The sequence below is a fragment of the Amblyomma maculatum genome, chromosome 8 (genome assembly GCF_055883805.1).
Source record: "Amblyomma maculatum isolate TAMU_Amacu chromosome 8, ASM5588380v1, whole genome shotgun sequence".
Lineage (NCBI taxonomy): Eukaryota > Metazoa > Arthropoda > Arachnida > Ixodida > Ixodidae > Amblyomma > Amblyomma maculatum.
Window position 1 is genome coordinate 104,285,538 of NC_139351.1, and position 6,565 is coordinate 104,292,102.

Genomic DNA, 6,565 nt, shown 5'->3' on the forward strand with positions numbered 1-6,565 from the left:
AGGACGCACCAGCGAATTCACCTTTCTATTTCAGATAAGCCGAAGCAGCAGCTACCGACTAGCCACAGCTCATCAACACTTCGTCTTCTTCCCACGACCCGATGACCGGTGATGATCACGCTCAGATGAAGAGGAAGTTCACTCACAGTGCTTACAATATACAAAAGAATTGGTACGAATTAAACACGTGTTTTACACACTCTTCGTGGGTTCTTACACACCCTTAAAGAATGTGCGGGGAAATGACTGGGGTACCGGAAGATGTCTATAGTGGCTAAATAGCAACCATAGCTCTCCGTAAAAAAGTAATAAAATTCCCATAAAGAAAGGCACGTTTGACAAGGAGACACTATTCCCCCAGTACTATTCATCGCCTACTTAGATGAAATATTTACAGACTTGATAATCGGAGCAGTTAGGGATAAATGTTCATGGAGAATACTTCAGTAATCTGCGATTCGCTGGTGGCATTGTCTTGCTAAGTAACTCAGGACACGAATTGCAAAGAATGATTGATGACCTAAACAGGAAAAGCAGGAAGATAGGCCTAAAAATTAATAAGAAGAATACTAAGGTAATCTTCAGCAACCTGTGGAAGGAACAGCAGTTTTTTGGCAAGTACTCGCAGATTATGACTAGCAGATTCCTGGTATCGCTTCAGAAGAAATAAACATTTGCATTTTACCGGTACCCACCTATGAGAGTGAAACGTGGAGGCTAACGAGAATAGTTCTACTTAAGTAGAGGACAACGCAGATAGCATATGGAACGAAAAATGGTGGGTGCAACGTTAATAGATAGAAAGCGTGCCAGAGAAATTACTCGAGTTAATAACATTGAAATCGGAAAGAAGTGGGTATGGACAGAGCACGCAGTGCGAAGAGAGGATAAAGGATGTCTCTAAGCGTACCAAATTGGATCCCAAGTGAAGAAAAGCGTAAGAGGGTAAGGCAGAAAGTTATAGGTTGCTCGAGGTCTATACCTCCGGGCTACGACAAACGCATGACAAAAGATGGGGAGATTACAGCACATTATCGATGGGTACCCCTGCCAGATCGCTCATTAAATAATACGCAGGCAGCTGCGTGGAGTCGACCCCAAACCTACACCTTCTCAAGCACGGTCCTGGTAAACCATAATTTGCCGCGCGTAAGATAGATCGGTGTACAAGCTGCGGATTGAAATTTGAGAGGCTTCCTCGGCCACATATACTTTGGGAATGCCCCCATTCTCCCGTGAGGGAATGTAATATACATCATAAGAAACATGGCAGACCCTGCTGTCAAACCTGGACCCTCAGCTCCAACTCCTCTTCCGACTGGCCGAAGACGCCGCCAGGGAAGATCTCCCGGCCTGCTTCTAGGCGGCGCCCCGCCCCCTTGGGCTTAGCGCCGGAGGGAGGGGTGGGCGGTGGATACGTATTTTCTGTTGGACAATAAAAGTTTATTTCCTCACTAAATAGGTGAGCAGATGAGGTTAAGAAGTTTGCAGGGGTAAAGTGGATGCCGCTAGCTCAGGACCGTATGGATAACTTCCTGCGTTGTCTCCGGATCTGAGTTCCTTAGTTCTGTTAGGAAGGGACGGGCGCAAACCAGGTGTCAAGCTATTCATACTCCCGAATATGAAAGCGTAAAACCGGTTTGAGACGACAAGATGGAGCTCTTCTTTCGCACTCCCGCGATGGCTCAGGCTACGGCGCTCTATATATAGTTCTGAAGCAAGAAATGCGGAATCGAATCCCGGCCGCTTTTTTATGGAGGCGAAAAGCAAGGCGTCCGTGTGCTGTGCGATGTTAGTGCACGTAAATAAAACAGTGGTCGAAATTTCCGATGCCCTTGATTACGAAGTCCCTCATAGCCATGAGTCGCTTTTTGACGTTAAACCCTATAAACCAAAACCAAACCGCATTTTCATTTCAAAGTTTCTATTCATGGTTTTGAGGCTATTACTACGCAGCCCCTTCAACAACGCACCCCCACATTTGCTGCGCGACTACACTACTTTGAAGCACTCTCGACAGTTAAGCTCATTTGACAGCGGCTTCGCGAGGGTTTGCAAAACAAACCGACATCACCCCGCTTACTGGGCTTGCGCGCAATTGCTCGGCGGTTATACATGATACCTGCAGTTCTAAATGGTTTACTTCTAGAAGCATGAAAGAATCTGATGCTGATTGGTCGATGTATCAACCAATAAATGTAACCCCTTAATGTATTTGGCCTTTCTTCGTGCACTGTTAATTTGCTTTAAAAACGAGACATATGTGGAATTTCTAAATAAATGGTACGTTTAAGCTCATGAGCTAGACATTGCTGTATATGTCATTCCGCATAAGCATTTCATCGCAGAGCGCTTATATAAAGGCTCTTTATAAATATATGTATATATATATATATATATATATATATATATATATATATATATATATATATAGGTTGCGAGAACATATCGTACTAGACTGCTAAAAGAGTATATAGCGAAGTATACGCTTCATTAAAGGAAACATTTTTTATTTTTCATTCTGGGAATCTCCAATTAAAGCCCATGTCGGCATGTCGGCGCGTTGAGTGGAAATTTCCAAAAAAGAAAGATCTGTCTCCGATCGAAACGTCGAGTGAAATGAAAAATAAAAAAATGTTTCCTTTAATGAAGCGTATACTTCGCTATATATATATATATATATATATATATATATATATATATATATATATATATATATATATATATATATATATATATATATATATATATATGTGTGTGTGTGTGATAGCTCCTCGCAGAGCTGTTAACTCAGTAGCCATAGCTGAAGTGCGGTGACTGAGTGTTGTCGAGATTGTGGTGTGCATTGATGGTATCCACAGGCCGATGGATGAAGGAACAGCTGTGACAGAGCCATCTAGATAGATGTGGCAATGTTGACTGTAGCATGCACAGATGTGCTCAAGGGCGAAGTATTTAAGTGCAGGGACCTGGGGTGTGGGCTTTATTACAAATATATGCAAGGCAATAAAATATTTGTGTGCGTCATCGCACAAATCTCGTTTACGTGAGAGCATGAATAAGTGCAATATTTTATATCTTTGCGACTTGTGCCGAATAACACATCATCACCACTATTCACAAGAAGGCGATATTTAGGTTTAGCAACGCCCTAGCTTATAACAAAGAATGAAAAACATGCACGACGAAGCACTTCAGAAGAACGACTGTTGGGGCTACTTGGTATATCACTCCTAGCTTTAGAATAATAAAGAAGGGCACGTAGGTAGTAGGGGAAAACTTTACAGGTGAGCCTTAAAAAGGGTGTTAAATTGGTCTGGTTTTTGATCTGTGATTAAGGTCAACAGTCCAAGACGTGCGGCGACCTTTCCAGCCCACTCTACCAACCGCCTTAGTAGGCCGGTCTCCCAACCATCTAAGTCCGTGAGGTCCCAACTAGATAATGATTGGAATGCTCGTCAGAGATATAAAATGTGGTCGAAGTTGGCTCTCGGAGCGTCACGAAGAGAGCATTCGGAATTCTAAAGGCCTGGGTTAAGGAGACGAAAGATTTGATTAAGAAACGCCAAAGTATGAAAGCTTCCAATCTAACAGACCAGATAGAATTCGCATAGATGATAAAGCTAATCAATAAGCGCAAACATAACATGGAGAAAATTAAGCATGCTATAAAGGAACGGGGAAGCCTTAAAATGGTGAAGAAATTGCGCGTAGGCAAATATCGGAAGTATGCGCTAAATGAAAAGGCGGGCAACGTCATCACGAATATGGACAAGATAGACAAAGTCGCCGAGGAGTTCTATACTGATCTCTACAGTAGCCAAACTAGTAAGGACAATAATGATGTTGGAAGTATGGAAAAGCAGTCAGACGTTCCGCCAGTGATGAAGGAAGAGGTTAAGAAAGCGTTAGAGACTATGAAAATTTGGAAAGCAGCTGGAGAGGATCAGGAAACTGTAGATTTGTTAAGGACGGGAGGGATATCGTGCTAGGAAAACTGGCCACCTTGTATGCGCAGTGCCTTGTGTCACCGACGGTACCGGAGCCATGAAAGAACTCAAACATTATCTTAATTCATAAGAAGGGGGACGGTAAGGACCTGAAAAATTACAGACAGCCTACTATCTGCTACGTATAAAGTATTTGCTAAGGTAATCGCTAATAGAATCAGGGCAACCTTAGATTGCAATCAAGCAAAAGATCAAGCATGTTTTCGGAAACGGTACTCTATTATCGATCATATCCATACCATCAACCAGGTGATAGAAAAATGCTCGGAATATAACCAGCCCTTATATATAGCATTCATTGATTACGAAAAAGCATTTGACTTAGTAGAAACCACGGCGGTCATGCAGGCATTGCGAAATCAGGGTTTTGACGAGCCGTACGTGGAAGTACTGGAAGATATATATAGTGGCTGCACAGCAATCATAACTCTGCATAAGGAAAACAAAATTCCTATAAAGAAAGGTGTTAGGAAAGGAGACACGATCTTCCCAGTACGATTCACGGCTTGCTTAGAAGAAGTATATTCGGAGAATCGGAATGGGAGCAGTTTGGGGTAAGGGTCTATGGAGAATACCTCGTTAACCTGCTATTCGCCCATGACATCGCCTTGCTGAGTAACTCAGGGGATGAACTGCAAAGAATGATTGATGACCAGACAGGAAAAGGAGCAGGTAGACCTATAAATCGATATCCAAGAAGACTAAGGTAATAGTCAACAGCTTCTGGAAGGAACAGCAGTTTGCATTAGGTAGCGAAGCGCTGGAAGTGTTAGGTGAATATGTCTACTTAGGACCGGTAGTAATCATAGATCCGGACAATGGAAGAGAAATAACAAGGTGAATAAGATTGGGATGGAGCGCGTTTGGCAAGCACTCGCATATTATGACCAGCAGCTAGCTTACCAGTATCGCTCAAGAGGAAAGTATACAATAGTTGCATCTTACCTGTGCTCACCTATGTGACTGAAACGTGGAGGCTAACCAAGAATGTTCTACTTAAGTTGAGGACAACGCAGAGAGCTATGGAATGAAAAATGGTAGGAGTAACGTTAAGAGGTAAGAAGCGTGCAGAGCGGGTCAAAGAAATAACTCAAGTTACTGACATTCTAGTAGAAATCAAGAAGAAGAAATGGGCATGGGCAGGACATGTAATGTGAAGAGATGATAACCAATGGTCGCTTAGGGTAACAAACTGGATTCCAAGGGAAGGAAAGCGTAGCAGGTGGCGGCAGAAAGTTAGCTGGGCGGATGAGGTTAAGAAGTTCGCAGGGTCAAGTGGATTTAGCTAGCACAAGACCGGGTTAATTGGAGGAATATGGGAGAGGCCTCCGCCCTGCAGTGGGTATAGCCAGACTGATGGCGATGATAATGATGATGATTATTATTATGGTGGTGGCGATGACGACGACGACGATGATGATGATGATGGACTAACAGAACCGATGAAGGGAATGTTCTAGCCTGGAGCTGCCTCCAGGTGTTTGTTGTTCCTTCGAGGGGGAGATGTGTACGGGTACAGATTCACACTGCAAAATTGTGAATTCTCGCTCCACAGAACCAAGATCAATTCAAATGGTTTGGGTGCTCGTGCATGCAAGTAACGCCGGCAACGAAGCGGCCCACTCCGTCTCCCTTTACAGAGTAGTCATCGAACCTTCGACCTTGAGCTCGGGACCAGAACGTCATCACTAAGGAAGTTAGAAAAGTTGCATAATAGCGCCTGCGGAACATTTCAGGAAAGAGCAGAATATCTAATAACCACCACGTCTTAAACTGTCGGGGTTTTTTTATTCCATACCGAACAAGCACGAATGAGCTTCAGTCGTTAGAAACATTTCTAGTTTTAGTTCACGTTGTTTACCAAGTATGTACCCTTTTTGCATGTAAACAAAGCTTACAGGCAAACAATGCTGATTAAGTTAGCCTTCGTGACATTATTTAGTGTTCGGATCTAGTTTTCAACTCTTAAACACGCTATAGTTAGGAAACTTGGCATAAAGAAAAGAAACGATCAAACCGATCCGGAAAGGAGAAAGAGTTGGCTGACCAATGAGAAGTTCGATTTGTGGCTATCGAGCAACCATTGGCGGTCAGGTAAGCTGAACTGCAGCTTATACCTGCTCCAAAATTGGTGCGTATTTCTGCAACAAGCACTCATGCGAGAAATTAAGAGTAGAGTATGAAAGTTCCAGTTTATCAGAATGTATCGAAAGGTCGAAGAGGCACAGTAATAGGGCAGAGTTTCGAAACCCATGTGGCTTGAATAAAGAATTTTGTACACATCTCCCTTTAATTTCACATTGCGGTAATTTTCAGGAATGCTCACTTCAGCTCACCCCGAAAATTTTTTTGAATTTTTTTGTTATCACAGCTGCACAGATAGCTTGCCGCCTGTTTCTTCGCTTCTGTGCGTCAATTATTTGGCTCATCATTCAGCAGCATTTGCCTACAGCACACACAGGTGATCTTATGTCCCGTTTTGGCTGCGATGAAGTATAGACAGTCTTTCGATAACTTCTTCAACGTGTCCTCGTTTTTTTTTTTTTTTGCCTTTT